The 25,148-nt window shown below is 34.3% G+C and overlaps 1 long non-coding RNA gene across 1 annotated transcript in view; it reads left to right on the top strand.

The window, feature by feature from the left end:
• Nucleotides 1-4,600, top strand: part of LOC122238416 — an 84,724-nt gene extending 80,124 nt beyond the window's left edge. The window contains exon 3 of the long non-coding RNA XR_006217334.1: nucleotides 4,426-4,600. This is a non-coding gene — a long non-coding RNA (uncharacterized LOC122238416). The remainder of the gene's footprint in view (nucleotides 1-4,425) is intronic.
• Nucleotides 4,601-25,148: the final 20,548 nt, after the last annotated feature.

Raw genomic sequence — 25,148 nt, 5'->3', positions numbered from 1 at the left:
TTAATCCAAAATAAAGAGACATATGAAAATGCAAGACAAAAATAATGTCAAGAGACAAATCACTTAACAGAACAAGGTTTAGATAAGACACAGATAAGACACAGATGTGGAAATATCCAGAGAGGGAAATTAAGTAAGTGTAAGTGATATGTAAGAAATTATATTGAAAGATAGACAGTATTCATGGACAGAAGGAGGATTTCAATAGAAATCCTTATAAAAATTCTTATAAAAATTATAAGAATGAGCCTAATAGTAGTAGCAAATTTAAAGTATGGTAAAACAGATTGAGAATACCTTTAGGGTGCTCATCAGTGAACTAGACATAGCTGAGGAAAGAAATAGTGAACTTAAAAGATAGACTAATAGTAATTTCCCCAACTGAAACACATAGAAATGAGTAAGAAACAAAACAAAACAAAAGATAACAAAACACTAACAGTTTCCAAGAACTGTAGTACAATATCAAACTAACCATCTATATGTAATTGGATTTCCAGAATGCAAAGAGTAAGATAAAGTTTTAAAAGAAATACCTAAATCAATACAGCAGATAATTTTTCAAAAATAAGAAGAGACAGCAAAATACAAATCCAAGCATTCAAGAAGCCCAGAGAAAACAAATCAGAAAAATAGCAAGCAAGTAGTGAAATGTGGGAGGCCGGGCCCCGGTGCCAGGCTGAGACCAGGTCGAGCAACGGCTCCCTGTTGACTCAGCCAACCTGGTGGTTCCCCCTCCCATTCCCCCACTTTCAAGGGCATACGAAAACCTTGTCAAGGCTAAGAAAGTTAATTCCTGAAGCCTGTGGTCTGCAGGTGTTGGCAGTAATGCTACCTCCCTTTTTCTACCCCGAGTCAGATAGAAACAAACATGGGAATTGTGTTTTGCTAGCAATCTATCAACAAGGTCTTGTGACCCATCTAGAAAATTCACAAGAAACACAGAACTAAATGTTTTGGTTGGCAGCGATTATGTGGAACCTGTTTATTCTTAGAATGGCCTGACCCATAAGAGTCTGGATATAAAAGATTGTGTACAGCAACAATAAAGCCGTCACTTGGGCCATCAGCCCAGGGGACCCTCCTGTTCCCAAACTGTCTTCTCTTCTCTCTCTTTTTTTCTTACATTCCCCTACCCTCAGGACCCTGACCTTGGTGTTTGTTGCGCCGGTCGCAACAGTGAAACAAAACAATTTATTTATTTATTTATTTATTTATTTAATCATTACTACATAGATTTATTATTTTTTTTAATATGACACTTATTGTCAAATTGGTTTCCATACAACACCCAGTGCTCATCTCAACAGGTGCCCTCCTCAATGCCCATCACCCACCCTCCCCTGCCTCCCACCCCCCATCAACCCTCAGTTTATTCTCAGTTTTTAAGAATCTCTTATGGTTTGGCTCCCTCCCTCTCTTCTCTTTTTTTTTCCTTCCCCTCCCTCATGGTCTTCTGTTAAGTTTCTCAGGATCCACATAACAGTGAAAACATATGGTATCTGTCTTTCTCTGTATGACCTTTTTCACTTAGCATAACACTCTCCAGTTCCATCCACATTGCTACAAAAGGCCATATTTCATTCTTTATCATTGCCATGTAGTATTCCATTGTGTATATAAACCACAATTTCTTTATCCATTCATCAGTTGATGGACATTTAGGCTCTTTCCATAATTTGGGTATTGTTGAGAGTGCTGCTATAAACATTGGGGTACAAGTGCCCCTATGCATCAGCACTCCTGTATCCCTTGGGTAAATTCCTAGCAGTGCTATTGCTGGGTCATAGGGTAGGTCTATTTTTAATTTTTTGAGGAACCTCCACACTGTTTTCCAGAGTGGCTGCACCAGTTTGTATTCCCACTAACAGTGTGAGAGGGTTCCCGTTTCTCTACATCCTCTCCAGCATCTATAGTCTCCTGATTTGTTCATTTTAGCCACTCTGACTGGCGTGAGGTGATATCTCAGTGTGGTTTTGATTGAAACAAAACAATTTAAACAACAACAACAACAACAACAACAACAGCATTATGATAAGTGAAAGGAGCTAGGCTAAAAGTGCTGCATACTGTATAACTCTATTTATATGATCATATAGAATACTCAAAACTAAAGCAGAGACAGACAAACCAGTTATGTCACACACAGCTAAATATAAAACACATTTTCTTGGGGAAAACCTACACAGAAATGTACTTATGTCAGGTAGAGCTATATCTTTGTTGTAAAGGGTTCTGACAGAAGTATCTAACTTTCATAACCCTCAATATATTTATGGTTAAAGGAGAACTTCTAGCTGAGCATGTAAAATGGGAGCCACCTGATACAGGAAATGGCCCTGTTTGGACTAAATCAGATGCTGGCATCAGTCTATTCTTCCATTTACTTGAGTCAGACCTGTAAAACTGCTTAACCTTAAGCTATTAATGTAGATACTAATTTCTTAAGTTAGATATTCATGTTATATTTTTTCTTCACATACTGCTGTTTGTACTTTGCCTTATGTCTTACATGGTATTGCCTTTAGTGCATTTATTTGCGCATTTTTGAGGGCATGATCATGTCCTTCAACTTTAGCTCTAGAATATTGAGAAAAACTTCACAAAAATTAAGATGTAACCAGAAATATGTTATATATCAGTTTAATTCTGAAGTAACTCATACTTATTTCTAAATAAAATATCTATTAAATGCCCACTGTGAGAGAAATATCATGTAAATGACTTTGGGTAATAAAACATGACCTGGCCTACAACAGTTTAAACTTTGTAGGTAATTTAGTATTTAATGAACACATTGCATTTTACTGAAAAAATTCAGCAATTTGGTGTTCTACCTAAATTATTCGTGATGTCAAACTATTTGATATGCTTACTCTGACACAGATATGTTTTAAATTGATTTCTAGGCCAAATATAAACAAATTTATGCATGAATGAATGATTAGTCTTAAACCAACTTTTATATAGGAGTATGGTTGGAAAGAAGCAAGAGGAATAAAAGGAAAGCAGGGCTGAAGGAACAGTTTTATTTAAACAGTTTCATTCTGAACTGTTTCTTACACCATGAAGCTAATCTAAGTGCTTCATCTCATAATATGTACTGCTAAAATATTTGTATTCACAAAAAATCATTAGTATAATTTAAAAATTTAATATTACATTAAATTGCATATGATATTAACGTCTCAGTATGTTCTTAGAAATGGAACTTGATGGGAAATCTAAGTCTCACAAATAAACAACAAAAACTGCAGCAAAATAAATATGCATATGATGTGGAGTTCATTAATATTTCACTTTTCACATAAAATATCCCACATTAAATATCACTTCTAATTAATTAATATGCATACAGGAAGCCTTTAATGTAGTATCACTATCTATAAATATAATAAAAAGCATGTAGTTTCCATTACTTATACAATGTCTTGGCAGCATCATGTTGATGTAAGCTGTATCTTAGGAAAATATTATCTTCTCAAGATTCATGTTTTAAATCAACACTGGTGAAAATATACAAGAAAATGTTTTAATAAAAACTTAAGACAACTTCTTACCATTCTTTTTTTTCCTAGCATTTACCATTTCTCAAATACATATTGCTTTTTCCTGAAACTGGACATAACCAAGGCAAAGGTGACATGGGAAATAATAAAGTATATTGAATCATTGAGAAAATATTGCAGTCAAATAAGTAAAGGTGATTTTAAAAGATTCAACATTGCTGGTACAGATGCTACCTATTACCTGATGCCTCTAGCTTTGGTTGAGGAAATAATCAGCTCATTAAAGATGATATTTTCTTATGGTTTATAAAAAATGAAAACTCTATGTTATAAGTAAAAAGCTATAACCAAAAGCTAAGACAGTACACCCAAACACTATGCCATATTGTGAGTGTAAATTCATTCAAATAAAATGTTTACTTTATCAAACACTTGATCTCAATCTGACCTGAAACAACTGACTGTATACACGTAATCACACATACATAAACACACACATTACAAACCTTCATACCAACACAGAAATAATCTTTCATGGCTAATACTGAATGATGGGAAATATAGCAGAGTAAAATTATAAGCATGTATTACATATAGATTTTAAGCCATGGAATATATTAACCAATTTCAAAATTTACATATATACACACAAACACATTTGAGCCATTATGTTGTTTCTATGCAAGGTATTTTTAGGAAGTTTTTCCACTTTTTTTCATATGCATTTTATTATTCAACATTCTCATGCCATTTTCTATTATACTGAAAACATTACAAGATTCATAAAATAATGACATTACTCTAATAAAACAAAAGCAATCAATGTACAATTCAAGCATGAACTTACTTTTTAAATTATTTCCACTACATTTTTTTATTCTGCTAAAAATCATGTCACTGTTTTTCTTCACTGCAGTATTTTTGGCTGATTAGTGGACAGTTTTGCTCATGAAGACCCAAGACTTCACACTGCCAGAGGCAAAAAGAAGTAAGACTAATGGTAATTGGGATCTTGTGGATATTATGTCAACGTTGACATGCATCTGGAAATTCAACACCGTTTGATATACTTAAAAGTGAGAACACTTTATTCTAAGGATATGATACAACTCTATTTCCTTTCCTAAATCATCTTTAGCTTTGAAAATAGCAAGGCTGAATAGTTACTAAATTCAAAAGTTTATATTTCCAAATTTTGATTAAAATTATTAATTCTGAAGAATATTTTTTTAACTGGTCATATTTCTAATGGTAAGAAAATTAACCTTTTGCTGTGGTTTAAAACAATTGTCTGGCATGAATAATTCCCCACTTCTCCCCAAAGTATAAATTAACTATTTCTCCCTACACTGTTAGAATGCTATGAATACCAAGTGAATTTAAACTGGATTTTTAATAACCAGGGACAAAAAATTTAATGCTATCTATGCAGATGGTAATGGATGTTGTGATCAGAAGAACTCTCCAATCATGTGCTTTTTATGTAAACTTACTCTTGGGAAGCCAGGAGAACACTGAGGGTATCTCAGCTTGCAGCATTAAGGGGTATCATGATGGGAAACTAAGATGCATGTTATCAAAATGAAAGGGGGACAAGTGGGAGAAATGAGAAGACAAGAAAAGGAATAATAACTAGTGCTATTATGTAGAAGATGGCTTTTGAAGAATGAGATAAAAAAGATGGATGTGCATAGGATTCTTATTATGAAGTTGATAGTACATGAAAAAATATGAGGGAAATGGAGGTGTTCCATCAGTGGTCTGACTATTAAGGTGTCATAGAAAATTTGTTCTATCTATCCCAGTTTGGAGATTTTCAAATGAAATTATGAGGATCATGATTCATGATGAAAAATGCTTGAAAATTACTTTTGATTTCAGCTCTGACATGTAAAGAGCTTGAGAGTTGCCATTCCTATCTTAACAACTAGAAAAAGCTGAACAAATTGAAAATCAATGTCTTTCTTGGACCCATTAGAGACCTGAAGTGACATGGCAAACCACCACCCATAAACCTGGAGATATTGGCAAATCAGTCGTAATAGAGATCAGCTAGAGCAATAAACTTGTTGTAATAATTAAATGCTAACTTTGATGAAGTTGTGGATTGATTCTAAGTGGACTACATTGAGATTAGGGACCTCTTGGGGGCAAGAATATTAGGAAAGTCCCACACTTTTATAGATTTTACATCCAGGAATACCACCACATTCTCTATGATGATGAGCCAAGAGAGATCCGCTCATGGAAAGAGAAGGGAAGAATAAACAGTGTCAAAGATTTTTTCAGAGCATTACTCCACCTAATGGAAAGACATTTCTCCAAATCCATCCCACTCTAGGCTTCCTATTACATCTGAGGAGAAAAAGGAAACTATGAAATACATGTGCAGTTCACATCTCAGAGACACAGGTCCAGTAAAAGATTGATAATTTATGATAATATTGTAGGACATTTCCTCTCCCCTATGTTACTACCATACCAACAAGGGTCCAGTGTCATAATTGTGGATCGTAGCTGAAAGGTCTGCAATCTACACTGTATCTGAGGAGGTGTTTCTACGGAAACCCAAAGATAGCAAAAACAAATGAGTAATTAAAGCTGAGAGAAAGAAATTCTAAGGAAGAATAAAAATATGGGCAATGTACAGATACAGATGTAAAGCATCTGGCATATACTACTATGGCACATTTAACAAATCACAGCCAGATTAATATAAACGCACATTAAAAGACTATTTATCACAATTACTATGACCAGGATATCATATGTGACTTTCAGCAAAAAAAAAATTTTACAAGTCTTGCTGAAATTTAAAAAAACAAAAGACAAAGCATATATACACACATACACGCACACACACGCACACACACACACACACACATACATATACATACAATGGAGTATTACTCGGCAATCAAAAAGAATAAAAGCTTGTCATTTGCAACTACATGGATGGAACTAGAGGGTATTATGCTAAGCGAAATTAGTCAGAGAAAGACAAATATCACATGACTTCACTCATATGAGGAATTTAAGATACAAAACAAATGAACATAAGGGAAGGAAAGCAAAAATAATATAAAAACAGGGAGGGGAACAAAACATAAGAGACTCAAATATAGAGGACAAACAGAGGGTTGCTGGAGTAGTTGTGAGAGGGGAGAATGGGCTAAATGGGTAAGGGGTATTAAAGAATCTACTCCTGAAATCGTTGCACTATAGGCTAACTAACTTGGATGTAAATTAAAAAATTAATTAACTAATTAATTTAAAAAATTTATTAAGTTTTTTAGGCAAAGAAAAAATAACTAACAAACGATGAATGCTTTTATGGACTGTTGTATTGAGAGTGGTGAATATGTTTGATAGACCCATCAGTGAACACTGACATTGCTAAGGAAAGAAGCACTGAGTCTGAATATAGGTCAAAAGCAATTTTCCAAACTGAAAAGCAAAATAAATAATAATAATAAATAGAATATAATATTTAACAACTGTGGGGAAATTTCAAAAGGTGTAATATCCATGTAATTGGAATACCAGCAGGAGAAAAGAGAAAACTGGGCAGAAGAAATATTTTAAGTAATAGTGGCTGAAACTTTTTCAAAATTAATTACAGACACAAAGGCAAAAATCTAAGAATCTTAGAGAACACCAAGCAAGATACACTCTACACTCAAGTATATCATATTCAAAGTTCAGAAAACCAAGACAGAAATAAAATCTTGAAAGAAGTTTGAGGGAGGGGACATCTTACCCATAGAAGAATGGGAATAAAACATGCAGGAGACAACTCAGAAACCATGTAAGCAATGAGAGAGTGAGGTGAGGGACACCTGGGTGGCCCACTCAGTTTAAGCACCAGACTCTTGATTTCATTTCAGGTCATGGCCTCACAGCTTGTGAGATCAAGACCCACATCAGGCTCTTTGCTGATAGCTTAAAGCCTGTTTGGAATTTCTTTCTTCCTCTCTCTCTGCCCCTCCCCTGCTTGCTTGTGAGCTCTCTCTCTCTCTCTCAAAACAAATAAATAAACTTAATTCATTTTATAAAGCCAAAATTGTCCTTATACCAAAACCAGATAAATATAAATAAAAAGAAATTACAATAAAGTCACACTTAGATTCATCTTAAATACATACTACTAGGTTACAGAAGCCAGCTGCAAAAATCTCTATGTAAATTTAGAGGAAGTATTGGTATGAGTTATGTAGATAATTACCGAAAACAAAGCAAAACAAAATAAACAAGATGTGCTGGCCCTTAGGAAACTGGAATGGAGGTTAAGATGCTGTTTTCTCATTCCTGAGTTAATTATTCAGGACATGAGAAGGCAGGGGGAGACACAGACCATTCCTGAACAGGTGAGTGAAAGTGAACTGCACTAATATCAAAAGGAAATAAATTGTTTGAAGCTGGATGTGGAATAATTTCTCAAGGACAAAGGTCAGTGCACATCAGCTAAGTGAATTACACTGGAATCCTCTTGGTAAACCCAGTGGATTATTAACTGATGTTGTCTGGGATGGACTTATTCTACCCTAGACTTTATTTATCCCATAACAGAAGCAACCTTGGAAAATAAAATAAAATGTTTAAAATGGTGAATTATCTATCATTCAGGTAAGGAAATGGACAAGGAAACAATAATCTATGGTAGTTCCATGTTACTTGAAAATACTACATTTTAATTAAAATATTGGCCAATTAATAATGAGATAGATGATTTTTAAGGATTAGTATTCCATTTAAATCTACTGAAATGAGTATGAAAGGAAGTAAGGCCAGGAGTCAACTGGAAATATTTCTGAGTGTGAGAGGTCAGAATGTGGGAGTAAGGAAAGATGCAGTTTATACAATTATGTATATTTCCCATCTAACAGAAAATAATCTTCTCTTTTGTTTTATCTGGTGGTGCCTGGTATGGGTTTAAATTTATATATACCCAGTGTAGTTGATATGTTATCAATATCATAAAAGTGATAGTGCATTTTCCTAAATCTTAGGGTGGTCATAGTTTCTTCCATATAGACAAATGAGGATCAAATGTAAATTCAGTGCTATTACCAAGAAGCAGGGGTAGTCATTTGATTTTTTTTCTGTCAAATCCTACTGTGTCTTCCAGGCATGTGGAGCTAAGGAGAAACATTAGTAAGGATATTGTATGGCTGGCTCTGTGAGTAAACTATTCTTCTGTGCTAGAAACCAAGATCATGAGGATAAGTGGGGTGGGGATGAAAAAGTGGTCAAAACAGGCAATAATTAGAAATAAGCAAAGATTATAGCAAATAAGAATGATGCTTAAAAGTGAATCACAGTTCCAGTTAAGGATACAATCATACTATTTCCAGGAGAGAACCTCAGAGCCTGAGAATAATACCCATAGCTCTCTCTTACCAATGTGGTGGCAATGAGAAGCTTTCAGACCTGGTTCCTATAGAGAAGGGAAATTAAAATATTGATTTATAAACTCTACCTATGTATTCCACTTATATAATTTGGAGTAAAGAAGGGACAAAATATATCTTGATGACTTTACTTATGGGCCCCAGCTACTGCTTAGTTCACTGTTAATGTCCTATATTTACTATTCTATTTATCAGATATCCTGTGAAGTACTACCAATGAATCATACAGGATAGACAATAATGAAAAGCAAAGTTTATGCATTATATAAAATCATAGATCAAAATTATATATTTTGAAGGCAGCTGCCTGAAAATGGTGAGAAGCAGACTGCAGCTGTTGTCCTTATATTTCACAATTTAGTATGCTCATTTAAATACATCTGTTGTGAATTTGGGTGAAATTTACTTAAGGACAGTAGAAATAGAACTTGAGCAGCCTTTAAATTGTGTATTTGGATGTGAATTGTGGCTTAATATTACCTACAACAACCATTCAGAGGTATGCAAAGATACTTTTAAAATTGTGGTGCACACAGGCAGTCTCAGTGAGCACACAACAGTTTGGAATACAGATTATGTTCTCAAACTGCATGACTCTCATTAATGTTCAAAGGCAACAGTATATGTAGAGGTTTGACCAGTAGTTCCAAAAACTTTGGGAGGACTTTAGGAACTGCTCATGGGGTATTGTATCAGGCTATAAAAATGTTCTGAAAGGCAAGAAACCATGTTAAGGAAATGTCCATTGTTCAGAATATCAGAGGGATATGTATTCTAGAAGACAAGAAAGATGGGTTACAGCTGAAAATCACTCTGGATAGGTAATAAGGCCATAGGTGAAAGGATTAATAATGACTCTGAATAATGAATCAAATGCAGGATTTATCACCTTTCATTTTGAATTAAATAATTCTTAGTTGTGAATGACTTCCTTATGCATTTTAAGATTTTTAGTAATATTCCTAACTCCAACTCACTAGATGCCAATAGCAAGACCCCAGTTGTAGCTACTAAAAATGTCTCCAGATGCCAAATGTCTTCTAGAGGACAAAATTACCCTTGACTGAGAACTTCTGTTCTAATGGATGACCATGCCCATCAACAATGATGGGGTAGTTTTATAGACTCACAAAAGAAGGACTATTAGATATTCTAATCATGAAAATGATGTCTTTGAAGATCAGTGGTTATGAATACTCAAGAGGTAACCTAAAAAGCAAATTTGTGATAATACATTATGGTAAGTCTAAGTTTTAGGAGATCATCACCGGTTATTATGGTTTTCATTGTTGTTTTTTAACAGCCCAGATACCTGGTAAAAACTTTTATCTTCTCTGTGCTATGATTAGTTGGTATTGAACAGATAAAGATCAAAACCATATTGTCTTATGGGAAATAAATAAGTGGAACTATATAATTACAGCTGGAAGCCAGTATCTTTAAAAACCTATGCCATGATATCCAAGATATAGCTGTTTTCACTAACAAAAAGAATCCAGACTTTATTGAACATTGACCTATAGCCACAATTTGCTATTAGAAATATGTGATATAGTTAATTGATATATGGTAAGTGAAACTTTAACTTCTCTGGCAGAGATATATATTGTTGAAATAAAATTTTATGTTTTCTCTGATAAAAATAAGTGAAAAGTAAAGTCATGCAGACATGATCTCCAAATAAGATAATATATGGGTAAATTTATTTGAAGCTCACGATTTTTGAAACACTTGTGGAAAACCATTGTTTATAAAAGAGACATGTACTCTTTCAAGTTTTTATTTAAATTCTAGTTAGTTAACATATAGTGTAATATCGGTTTCAGGTGTAGTGTGATTCATCACTCATATATAACACCTAGTGCTCATCACAAGTACCTACCTTAATACCTATTACCAATTTAGCCCATCCCCCACCACCTCCCCTCCGGAAATTCTCAGTTTGTACCCTATAGTTAATTGTCTCTTTTGGTTTACCTCTTTTTCTTTTTCCTTCCCCTATGTTTATCTGTTTTGTTTCTTAAATTCCACATATGAATGAAATTATATGATATTTGTCTTTTTCTGACTAACTTAATTCGCTAAGCATAATACACTCTAGATCCATCCACATCATTGCAAATGGCAAGATTTTATTCTTTTTCATGGCTAGGTAATATTCCATTAAACATATATGTTCCATTAATTAGATACATAATATATATATAATCTCATATCTTTATCCATTCATCAGTTGATAGACATTTGGGCTCTTTCCATAATTTGGCTCTCATTGATAATGCTGTTATAAACATTTGTACTAAATACATTAAAATATTCAAACCATTGGGGTGCCTGGATGGCTCAGTGGGTTGAGCGTCCAACTTCAGCTCAGGTCATGATCTCACAGTTTGTGGGTTCGAACCCCACGTCGGGCTCTGTGCTGACAGCTCAGAGCCTGGATCCTGCTTCAGAGTCTGTGTCTCCCTCTCTCTGCCCCCTCCCCTGCTCATGATCTGTCTCTGTCTCAAAAATAAATAAAAACATGAAAAAAAAATATTCAAATCATTGATGATTTTATTTTATTTTATTTTATTTTATTTTATTTTATTTTATTTATTTATTTTTAAGTTTATTCATTTTTGAAAGAGACAGAACATGAGAAGGAGAGGGGCAGAGAGAGAAGGGAGACACAGAATCTGAAGCAGGTTCCAGGCTCTGAGCTGTCAGCACAGAGCCTGAAGCGGGGGCGAACTCATGAACTGAGAGACTACAACTTGAGCTGAAGTCGGATGCTCAACTGACTGAGCCACCCAGGCGCCCCAAATTACTGACTATTTTAAAAAGGGGTAAATGCCTAATAGATTAATAGCAAAAGACAAGTAAAGAGATACAATCATGATTAGCATGCTTTGTAGAGGGAATTTCTGTTCCACATTGTATTGTTCATGCCTAATGCTTGTTGGAGTCTTTACAGGCTTGTTCTTTTGTATAATATTTTGCAGAAAATAGTTTAAGAAAAATAATAAAGATGCCTAAGACATTTATGGAAAGGCAATATTGATAAAAGACAAAGGGTGTACTGGGAAGGAAGAGGTTAAGTAGCAGGTCTCAACCCACTTTTGGAAGCAGCATACTCTTCTGTTGGAAGGATGCACATAAGGAAGATGGTTGATGAATCCATCGAATTTCCTTATAAATATACCAACATCAAGTCTCCTGACAAATAAGACAATGATATTTGCTAACAGAAAGCCCCTTGATTCAGTAATGCTTAGAGATTCCGTATACTGTTTGGTCCCAGAGCACATATGATGCTACAAAAAAAAAAAAAAAAAAAAAAAAAAATGGGAAATAAGGTTGTGGTCATGAAATCGTTCTACTGCCTGTGTCTTGTAATTCTTGTGTCCTTGAAACATTAGTGAAGTTTAAATTTGAATAATATCTTTGAGGTTTTAAAATTAGTTTTGACAATCTGATCTTTTATAATACCTTATGGAGATTCCTCATATGGTCCTATATATTGGCTCCTCCACATTTTGGAGCTGTGAAATTGAAAGCTAACCCTAAAGGAGAAGTTTACATGAGGACATGGCACATGTTAAAGAGTAATTAGTGCTTTTCTATCTCTTCAGGATATTTTAGACCTTTGAAATACACAGAGAAAAAATAAACATGTTAATAGGATGAGATTAATAGTAGTAGGAAAAGAAAATCACTAATAGAAAACAACTCTAAATGAAGTTGGAAGTGAGAAGAGTAGAGAATTTTGAAGCTTTTCTTCCTCTTTTATTTTTTAATAGTTTGATAAGAAAAGGTATTCACTCTTCTTTCAGTGTTTGGTAGAATTCACCTGGGAAGCCATCTGGCCCTGAACTATGGTTGGGAGTTGTTTTTACTATTGATTCACTTTCATTGCTAGTAATTAGTCTGTTCAAATTTTCTATTTCTTCCTGTTTCAGTTTTGGGAGGTTATATGTTTCTAAGAATTTATCCATTTCTTCTGTTTGCCCAATTTGTTGGCATATAATTTTTCATAATCTTCTCTTATAATTCTTTGTAGTTCTGTGGTGTGCATTATTTCTATTTCATTTCTGATTTTGTTTATTTGAGTCTTATCTCCTTCTCTCCCCCCTGCTTTTTTTTGCTATGATTTTATTCAGTTCTTTTATTCAGGACATATTCCTCTGTTTCCTCATTTTGTCTAAGTCTCTATGTCTGATTACGAAAGCCAGCTAATGTCTCCTGACCTTGAAAGTAGTGGCCTAATGAAGAAGAGGCCCTGTCGTGCTCTGTAGTGCAATGTCCCTTAATCACCAGAACTTGGCATTTCAGGGGTGTCTCTTATGTGTGTTGCATGTGTCCTACTGTCCTAGTTGAGCCACATTTGCTTCAGTCCAGTCAGCTACAATGGCCCTCTTTGCTTATTGTCAGAAGGTTTTTGTTTCTTGTGCTGTTTAGGGGCCAGTCTGGGGCTGCCTTGGGCTTGACTTAGGTCAGAGGAGATGCCTACCTTCAGCCCTTTTGCCAGAACTGGGGTCACATGGAAGGTCAGGATTCTGTTCCTACATTGTTCCCTGAGAGGCTTTTGTTGGTGGGTGGGGCCTGCAGTCAGATCAGATGTCTGCCCTTAGCAGTCACATGTGACCTTAAACTACAAGACTCTCTTTTTGTGCTTTCTACTGTGAGATTTTTGTTGGTTAGCAGGGCCAGTAGTCAGATCAGATGTCTGCCCTCAGCCCACTGCTGGGGCTGCAAACTGGTATGTGTGGCTTTCTTCCCCTCTCCCCAGGGTAAGAGTCACTTTGCAGTACTGCTGATCATTGTTGGGGCTGCTTGCAGAATGCAATGCTTCTGGCGTCACTTTGGAGACTCCCACTGAGTGGGGCGAGCTGCTTGGGACAGTCCACAGGAGAATGCAAAGGCTGAATATGTGGTGTTAGCAAGCTAGGTGGTGAGTGTTCAAGCTGGTTCCTACAAGTGTCCGGGTATCTACATTGGGGAAGAGGGGGAGGAAATGGCACCCACCAGTTCTTTTGTTCTTGAAGAAGTCCCCTAAATATCCCTGCCCCTCCTGTGTTCATTCTGGGATTAGTAAATAAAATCTCCTCCCTGTATACGCCAGGCACTTTCCAAACTACTGCTTCTATTTTGTATCTCAGTTGGGTTGTTTGTTATCCTGTATCTTTAATGGGAAGACGGTTTTCTATGACCCTCAGGCTCTCCCAGAGCCAAGTCCAGTGATTTTTAAAGTTCCGGATGTTAACAGCAACTAATTATAAAAACTTATGAAGTTAAACTCTTCTGGTTTTCAAAGTCAAATGATATGGGGATTTGTCTTCCCAGTGCAGGTTTCTCATGTCTGGCGTGCTTGGGTATAGGGTCTTTTCCTCTCTGTTCTTCATTTTTGGGGTGTCCCTCCAATTTGTGGTTAGTCTCACTGGGAGTTTGGTTCCTGATCATGCCTTGTCCCTTACTAATGGATTATTCATGGCCTCCTCTCTACAGTTAACTGTGGAGAATCTGTTTTGCCAAACTTTAGTTTGTTTTATGGGTTAGTTACACTGATGTGACTGTTATCTGTGTTTATCCATAGGATGTGATGAACTTAGGATCCTCCTACTTTGTCATCTTTGTCAAAATCCAAAATTCTTAATGCACTAAATAGACAACTGTACATTTGCGGATGTACTTAGTTGAGTTTTAGCAAAATGGCCTACATTGGATTAAATTACGATGGTAGCAGAATAAATTTATTAAGCGGATATGACCACTTCTATGGAATAATGACAGGAAAAATTTTGGATACAACATTTTGAGATTATGTACCTTATGAATAACTTTGTGCAAATTCAGGTTACAAAACGAAATACACACAGTATTATATAGTGTTTAGCAACCAAAAATATTCAGAGTATGATCATGTGCATTCATTTGCATTTGTTTTATTTATAGACTTACTTTTTCACTCTTAAAAAATACACTGGTAAGAACAAGTGGAATTCATTATTAAAAAAATATCTTGGCCATTTATGTGTTTTATTTTAAATAGCAACCGATATTTGTATAAGCACAATGCAAGGCATAGAACTCATGTATTAATAGTGTGATGTGGTGGGTATCCCTATCCATATACACAAACCTTACCATTATGTTATATTCAGATTAGAATTCTAGTAACTAGCACCTGTAGGGTCTTAGGGTCCACTATGATCTTGTGGGACAGGATCAAGTGCCAGGGAAAAACCCTTCATGAAAGACTGAAAGGGGTCAGCAGATAAATAACCCAGTTCTCTTATTTTCCATGTGAGATAACTCTGAAGCATGGATTTCACAAAAGTTTACAGGTTTATCAGCTACATCAAGTTACACTTGTCCAGAGTGTAACTTTTTTGATAATTCGACTTTTATTTCTTCTGATTCCTGAAATACTTCTTCACTCCTCCGTTCATGGTCTCTGGCTTCACTTCCCAAACAAACTCCTTGCAATCATGTGATTTTATGGGAGCCCAAACTATTATAATTCCAATGTCTCGGACATCAGGTGTCCTCGGAAGAAAATTATGAAAGCTGCCATCATGACTCAGGAGATCTTACATTTTTATAATGATGAGGCACGTTAAAAAATTTCATTAATGTGTGAGAAAACCTAAAGTGAAGATAGGTCTTAAGTGCCATGGTAATCATGAAGAACATGCTATATTCCTTAACTAATGTCTGCCTGTGTTTACATCAGCTAAAATATTATATATTCTACTTACCTTCAAGTGTAGATTCAAACATTTGTCTCTTTAAAGCAGTAATATTGTTAATAGATCATCTACCCATGACTTTGAAACAACACAAAAAAATAGTGATTACAGAAATTTGAAAATCCAAGGTTTTTCTTCTGACAAGTTTAGTAACCAATATAACAAAATAGTAACTGTGGCAGAAATTAAAGTATATTAAATGGCTATTTATAAAGCCACCATAGTGTTTGACACACACACACACACACACACACACACACACACACGCACACACACACGTTCGTGTCACATAAATATCTTGCCAAAACATTTGCAGTAAAATGTGCTAATATCAACTGTTTATTGGCAGTAGAGCAAGATTAGAAAATATTTAAATTTCCAGAAAATATTTAAATTTCCACTTTATGTTTTTAAATATAAGATGAAGAGGAGAGGACATTTAAAATAAGACTGACAACCTGAGTTTTTCTGAGATGAATTCCAAGTGTTTAGTCAAGAATCACTTTTGACACATGGCTACAATTTGACATACCTTTTTTAAATTTGATACATTAGTTCTCTGGAGTTTTTTTGCTTTTGGTTTTTATTTGTCCTGTATTTCTGATTTGACTTCAAATAGACCCCATTTCATTTTTTAAATTAATAACTTTTATTTTTAGTAGTTTAAAGAAATCATGTAGCTTAAGAAAAATCTTATTTTAATATGAGTGCTTTTTCCTCATACTCATATTCCCCTCTTGGCTTCAAACAAGTAAATTTTTTCTGAATTTTTATTTTAATACAACTTACTTTTACTTACAGTATGACCACATATAGATGAACCATTAAGATATATTTTATTTAATTTGCTTAACTTAGCATTTATGTAAAAATCATGCAATTAAGTATGTATCTGTAATTTTATTTTAAACTTAATATTATGCTTTTTGAACTTATTCTGACTGAGGCATGTTGCCTTAGTTCATTCACGTTAATAGTTTTATGGTATTTTAATATAAATTTATGATATTGTTTATGGCCACTTAAAGGAATTTCAGTTAACAAATAGCCATTAGAAATGTTGCCTTGATGACCTACTGGTACACACATATATAAAATGTGAAATTTCTTGGTATTAGCAAGTAAACAATTTTAACTTTACCAAATGATATACTGAGTTTTTAGCAGACACTTAAGAAAATATTAGTGATGCAAAATATGAGTTAACAAGTTTTCAGCCAGTAAGTATAGTGTATACAAACCATGAGTAGATGTGTGTCTGAAATGTTGAATGGTGGCCAGAAAGACTGGTATATAAACATTGGAAACAAGTTTTTGCAGAAGATATAAAGATGAAATCATGTGAGTCATTGCAGGCCTTACTAAAAATTTTAGACTTTTTCTTCAGTTAAGGAGAAACTAGTGATTTTATCAACCTAAACTTTAATCATGACATGATTGAATGTTATTTTTTTAATGTTTATTTTTATTTATTTTGAAAGAGAGAGAGAAAGAGAGAGGCAGAGAGAGGGGGAGAGAAAATCCCAAGCAGGTTCCACACTGTCAATACAGAGCCCGATATGGGGTTCAATCCCACAAACCATGAGATGATGACCTGAGCTGAAATCAAGAGTTTGACCCTTAACCAGTTGAGCCACCCAGGTGTCCCTGAATATTAATTTTTAAATATAACTTAAACTCCTATATGGAGAAGTAATGGGAGATACGGTGGATGTGTAGAGACCAATTAAATAACTAAGTGGTACATCAAATAAGGAATAGCTTTTAAAAATTTTTATCTTGGCAATTCCAATGGAAAGACATGGACAGATAGATACATTAATGGGGAAGCAATATAGTCGGACCTAAGGTGAGACAGAGCTAAAGGAAATTCTTGATGAAATTCTTCAGTTTTGTGGATTAAGCAAGTAAGTGAATACTAACAGAATTTGCTGAAATGGGGAATACTGAGAAGGGTAATTTGGGAGAGATACATTGTACAATGATTTGACATTTGTTTTGAATATAGTATGTTGAGATCCTGTGATTAATCCTAATGGAAACTTTGAGTATGCACTTAGATATATAAATCCAAAATTCAGAAGGGCAGTGTAGACTGGAACTATAGGATTGTGTATTCACACATGTGAATTCTAATGAGGACCAAGGGAGGAATCAACTACCTTGAGAAAAGTTCTGTGATGATAAGAAAAGGATACCAAGGAAGAATAATTGAGCTGTTCTATTACAGGAGGATTGACTTGAGAAAGAAGAGTTGGCAAGAGACCCGAAAAGATTATCAAAAGAAGTAAGAGGAGGGGCACCTGGGTGGTTCAGTCAGTTAAGCCCTGTGTCAGGCTCATCATTGACAGCAAGGAGCCGGCTTGAGATTCTAACTCTCCCTCTTTCTCTCTGCCCCTCTTCTGTTTGTGCTCTCTCTCTCTCTCGGCTCTCTCTCTCTCTCCTCTCTCTCTCTTTCTCTCTCTCTCTCTCTCTCTCTCTCTCAAAATAAATAAATAAATAAATAAATAAATAAATAAATAAAAGAAGAAGAAAGAGGAAAACCTGGAGCCTATGTTGTCCCTATAGGCTAGAGGAGGAGTGTAATTAAAAATGAGTAGTCTGCTGTGCTAAGTGCTGCTTTGCAGGAAAGAAGTTAGAAAATGAAGTTTACCCATTAGACTTAGTGACATAGACATGATTATCTTTTTGAAAGCATTACTTATAAGATAGAAATAACCTTAATAAGCAAACCTCTGGTCCCTATGAATGAAGATTTTGTATTTATATCTAGATGGAGCCATGTTCTTTGGACATAAAAATCAGATACAATTCAGAATACTATATTTACGTCACTTAAAAAGAAGCTAATGCTACCAGAACAGATGAATTACACAACAAAAGCAATAAAACAATCACCTCTGGCCCTTCATTTGCTTCAGTTTTTTTTTTTTTCTAAGAAAAGTTCCCTAAAAGAGGCTGGAACTTAAAAGGAACTAGAAAGTCTTCCAAATTAGAATATTTACCAGAAATCATTATCTAATCAAACTCACCTTACAGAATTACACATTTTCACAAATTCTATTTGCATTAGAATTCTCAAAGAATTGGTACAAGTTGATGGTAAAGATATCTTTCAGAGGGTTAGACTCTGTGTATTGGATGATGCATAAAGGAATCATCCCAATAAAACAAATAAACAATTTTGAATATATTATTTTGTTTAGCTTTCCCTGAGGCATCATTTTAGTGAATGGTTACAGGCAAATGAACAGCATCTTATAACTTTTACATGAGCACCAGAAGCTTTCCTGCTAGGTCCAGATTGCTATTTATTTTCTAATGATATTTTACAGAATCCTGTCAGTTTGGGGGGAAAGCTCAGAGTATCCTCAAGGATATTTAGAGGTTCTTTTTGTTTTCTTACTTTTTGAATTTACACATCTGAAAATGAAAAAAATTAATACAAATAGTTAATTAGTGGTTATATATTGGTAAAAAGAGAAGGAAAGCAGACTTAGGACCCTCTCCTGTCTCTAGATTTTTAAGGGCTTGTTCTAAGTTATTTCTCGTCACCATCCCGCTCCAAGAGAAAGCTATTTTTTTAAGCACAAAATTAATATGTCATTCTGCTCTTTGCAATATCTTTAGCCTAATTATTACAAATTCTTATTATTTAAAAGTATCCAAGACAAAGTTTCTATCATAATTCATCATTTTTCAAGGCTGAAGAAAGTCTTCATCTTTGCATGATATATTCTAAATGCAGTATTTCCTCAACTCTGTACAGAAGTTGATCTTACAGTTTCACTTACAATTCCTGTTGTGTTTCATGAAATCAAATTAAATTTTGTATCTTTGTGTTTCGTTTTTAATTTTTAGTGGATTGTCTCTTCACACCTGTTTCCATTTGGACCCCCATGCCACAGAATCAAGATATGCAGTTCTTAATGTTTCCTTGTGTTTTATCCCATATCCCTTTGATACACTCATTCCTCAGTAAAAGCTTGTCAAACGTAGAACTACATAATAATAATATGGTATCAATTCCATTTCTACGGAAAACTGCTAGGAAACAAATGAAAATATACAATGAAATAAAACTACATGGTAATTTCATCCAATGTCTTATTCTGGCCATTAAGAGACAGAATTCTGGAACCTATGATCTTCTTTTTTAGCATACTAAGTTTTTGCTCCACTTTTTTTGGCTTTGTATCTAAGTAGCTTGCTCTTATACATTCAGATATATGTTGCCATTGCCTGAGTGCTTTGTCTCAATGTTCTTTATCTTTTCCAGATGTCTACTCATATTATACTCCCAATTTTCTTGTTCTATTCATCAATTCTTTACTTCATTTTATCCTAAAGTGTCCATCAAATAGTTTACTACTTTTATAATTTGCCAGGGGTTATAATATTGTGACAAAGGGCAGAGTGTGAATACAAGAGGATTTGATTTCAAGAACTTGTTCCAACACTATGTACATTTGGACAAGTTTTTATTTGTGACCCTCATATCCGCCATTAACAAAATGAAAATAATAGTGCCCCTATAGAGTATTGTTTAGAATAAACAGTGAATAAATAAATAAAACTTACTTACAGTTGATATCTGATAAAGTATTATGGGATTTAAACCTACCAGACTTCACATTTTATATTACTTCAGGGCTATCATTATGGATATAGGGTAATATAATTCTAATTGAATCGGAGACATGGAGAATTTGTTCACGGAGATTCAATTAATCAAATGTCATATAACCAAGTGCATTTATTTCTTTAAACTCATATTGAACATATAGATTTTATTCCCATAATCATGACTTAAAGATAGAAATGATTAAATGACTAGGTTGCCCAGTTACTTCCATAATGTTACCAGTATTTTGTTGATGGCATTCACATCCGTGAAATATGTACATGCGTTGTAAGTGCAGCTGGCATAAAGAGTATGAGTGTGGCTTCTTCTGCTGGATGCTATTCTCGATGCATTAATTAGTGCATCACATTAGACTCATGGTGTGGACAGGATTGGACGTTAACTGTAACTTTTATAGACCTGTACAGTGCTATGTTTAAAGGTAGAGGCTGACTCAGAGCCTTGGTATTTATGCAAGATGTGAGAAACTTAGAATATTAATTCTATGATATATAGAGTTCTGTGTGCATTTTATCTGAACTAAATTTAAGATCACATACCTGCTATTTTTTAATCCAAGTCATACATCTATTTTCGTATTATCATTTAATTTTAAAAATAAGCTCAATAATCACAGACTGTGCTTCTCCAAAACCCACTGTATTTTTTCCAAAATGAGAGATAGCACTCCTAAAAGAGCCAAAGGCCTATTATGGTTTTCTTCAAACAAATTTCCATCTTGACAAACAATCTCATAATGGAGAAAACTTTGTTTTAAAAGTGCACAAAATATGTTTTTAATAAATGTATCCCATAAATTTACCATGCTTAACATAGTTATAGTAATCTCATTATTTGCACATAGTAATCAGGATTTAGTTGAATTGCATGCTATTTAACAGACTGCACACCACCAGTTCTTAGTGGCAACACAGCTGGATTCATTTTTCAGGATGAAAGATCACCCACTATAAACTTGCACTGCTGGTGAGACTGAAAAATACTCAGATGTAAGCTTTAAATTGGCTACAAGGGTAGACATTTCTTTGCAGCCCCTGTGTAGTATATTAAGCAAAACTGAAACATTTAATTTTAATTAGAATATTGAATTAGATTGTAAGTCAAATCTAGGACAGAGTTACAAAGGAAGCTGTCTCATAGTTAAAAGTGTTAAAATGAATGTACTGCACCCCAAATAGAACATTTATGGAATTTCAACTAGAAAGCAATGATGGAAAGTGACTGATAAGAGACATTAGAAATTACCCCATGGGCAGAAAAATATGAAGAATTATAATGCTTCAGGAAGAATATAAATAGGCATTTAGATGATAATTTTCCATATGAATCCAATTATACAGAATGTTTTAACCTTCATATTAAAACAGTTTTCCTTAACTAGCTTAAATAATATAATCTATATTATGGCTAATATCCTTGATTAGCATGAGAAACTAATTGATTGCATTGGATAGCTTTTGTAATCCTTTTCAGATTCTTTCATTCCCTCTTCATATTCCCGCCAACCACTCCTGCAGCTTCAGCCAGTTTCAAAGCAACCCGACAGTCTTTGCATTTGGACCAGAGCAATGTAACTCATACTTCTTGCTCTTGTACTTCTTTGAGATAGAGAAGTAGGATACCTAGGATCACCCATTGAGGGCTAAAATGTGAACAAGTTGGGTGTTTATAGCCACCTCTGAGGCCCCCTTGACCAATTAATGAATGGAGACCAGTTGGTATCTCATTCTGAAATGCTTACTGGGTTATTCAGAAGTCTTCCTGGAGGGGAACGCTGGTCCTAGAGCAGCTGGCAATCATCATAAAGTACTCTTGAACTGGTTCAGCATCCTTTCTTGTTTTACCTTCTCTGTCACTTTCTACTGAATCCTGGACTGATTTTTCAAGTAAACTATTTCTATCCAAGCCTGTGTCTTAGAATCAACTTTTGGAGACCCCAGACTGAAGTACATTTTAGAGAATAAGCAGAGAGCTAAAAGAACTTGTTAAATTCATGATGACCACAACCATTAGTGATACTTAGAGTTTATGGTTAAAACCTTTAAAAGTATAGTCAATGAGTATATTCTCTTTTAATATTCCAACTTTAACACGTATAAAATTTATCTGTAAATAATTGAGGGGTTTTGCATATTGGAAATAGTCACAGTTTATCGTAGTTATCAGGTTAAGGCAGTTTGCGTTCCTAAGAAAGTCAAAGAAAATTAAAAGATACCTATCAAAACTGAATTTCTCCAGAATCAATGTGACAACATGGGTATGGTACAAAATGTTTCCTGTATTTGATAAAAATGAAAGTAGTGGGAATAGGCATGAACTCTCCCAGTTGCGCTGTGCTATTTCTAGAATCATAGCCTACCCTTTCTGGTAGAATTGATTGTGGTTGCTGTGGCTGTATTTGTGGTGGCGTTTACTGATTCTCCTGAAGAGGCATGTCAGACTTATAGGTATACAGTTTTAATGGGTGACATATTTTGTTTGTATTGTTTATTGATTAATGATATGTTCAAGGCACTGCAACGTACACTATTTTTAATTTCTATTATGGAGGTGTACAGGGATTGCCATTTTATATTAAAAGAATACAAAGGTAAAAGAAAATTAAATATTGTAATTGTTCCAAATTGGTAGAAATCAGCCGGTTGAGATACAAACCTACGTTTACTAACTCAAAAGTAAGAGATCATTCCTCTGCTCTCACATAAGCTGGGTGTTGGTTTATTAATATTCCATGGTATCCATGACTTTCCTAAGCAATTTGTTCTTTTGTAAACTGAAGTCCCAGTTCATATATATCTTTCACAATAACTAATGGAAAAATATCCTAATAGTATTAGGAACCCCTAGATCAATTAAATATGTAGAAATTGATGATTTTTTGTTCTAATTCACCTTACGCTTCTTTAATGCTACTTAAATTTAATATAAATATAAAAACATATAACATATATTTAACCATAGACATGTAATGACAAAATTTTGCTAATAATTCCTATAAACTTTATAAATAATTGCAATTTCTGATGATGACAGTAATTTCATTAAATCTCCTTTTTTTATGTGGAAACAGTTTGATCTCACTTTTAGTCAATCTCATTAATTGTTTTTCTGACATCATATCTTTTCTTCCCAATCGACTACCTTAGCATCTCTTCTAACTCCCTTCTCATGTGTACTAACTTTTCCTGCCTTACTGGCGCTCCAGAGAACACTATTCATATAAACATATTATGAATGACACCCTGTAATTGGGCAACATGATGTCTCATAAGTTTTCTGGGTTTTTGGAACTTATTCTGGAATAATCACTTATTAGTTGGTGATTCTGGACAAACCACATACTAGCTGATGCTACCAACTTTATACAGGGGAAGTTACAATAAGACTTTGAAGTTTTATTTTAGTCTGATCCAACTTAAATTATAAGTAACAACATATTTATGAAGTTTAATACAATATGGGTAGTAAATTTTCCAATTTTGTATTATTTATAGATTTCCTTGAAGATATAAAAGAACAGAATAGCTGTAGTAGCAACGTGATTTATGCATTTTCTTTTTTCAGGCATAATTTTGTCAAAGATGTTTACAGTCACTATTCACTAGGCTCCTTTAGGCACTTCATGGGTTTTGAGATATTAGTGTAGTATTCTGTTACTTTTTTCTCTTGAAATTAACCTGAATTAGACACAGACTTTAGGTACCAAGACATTGCATTTAATGCTGTTGAGATTGACATCCAGAAGTCAAATTGGCAAGATAGTGACATAAAAAATGTTTAATAAATACATGCATAGAAATTCTGAGAAACAAAACAGGTAGAATCAAATGTAGAAATTTTACCAAGAGAAAAATTCAGGAACATTGCCAGTCATATATGGAACTTGGGAGTATGCCATTAGATACAGAAACATTTTTTTTTTTTTAGTTTTTTATGTAAAAATTTTTCCCCATCCACATGGAGGAGAAATGATCCCTCTTCTGGTTATAATATTGTGGGAAATGGATGGAGAGTATTCTTGACAGTACTCAAAAAATGAAAGAAAAAATGTTGGAGGGATGGGATAATAGGAGATTTTTGATATCTACCTGCTAGCATGTTACTTAATACAATAAAATAGCATATTGGTGCATAGGGACAGAGCTAGAAAGAATAAAATATAGTAACAATATGACTTTTTGTTTCATAGCTAAAAGTTTCCTAAGATCAAAATGTGTGTATGAGATACAGAGAGGAGACCCATTTACTTAGAACTAACTTCATGACATAGTACTTTTCTTTAACCCAAATTCTCTCCAATGCAGCTGGTTTGCCCTAAACAATGTTGCATTCTGGAACCAGAAGAGCATCGCTGCCAAAAGGCAAATGTCACTAGGACAACTCAGTGAGCAAAAACTACATTAATGTGAAAAAGTGCCACAATATCCACCAGGAATAGAGGCTATTTTAAACAAAAAGAATTGGCAGATGAAGTGATTGTTTGTGGCAGACCAATTTGATAAATAGAAAACTCTTTGAGGAGAAAGTACTCAGAAATGTATCAACATACTAAAACTTGGTCAAGCCCCTGAGGTTGATGAAAATTTGAACTACTAATAATGAAGCACTAACTATCAAGTTTTCCCACTTGTAAAATTTATATCCCATTTTACTGAATTGACCTTTACCTTGGTAAAGACTCAATTTTCTTACCAAAATCAAGAAATAATAATAGTACCTACTTAATAGATTTGGTGAAAAAAATCCATACATTAATGCACATAACATCCCCAGTAGTACAGTATAATCCTTCTGGGGTGTGTGTGTGTGTGTGTGTGTGTGTGTGTGTGTGTGTGTGTTTAGAATTAGCATG

Source organism: Panthera tigris, chromosome B2 (assembly GCF_018350195.1).
Source record: "Panthera tigris isolate Pti1 chromosome B2, P.tigris_Pti1_mat1.1, whole genome shotgun sequence".
Classification (NCBI taxonomy): Eukaryota; Metazoa; Chordata; class Mammalia; order Carnivora; family Felidae; genus Panthera; species Panthera tigris.
This window is presented reverse-complemented; position numbering and strand designations above follow the sequence as displayed.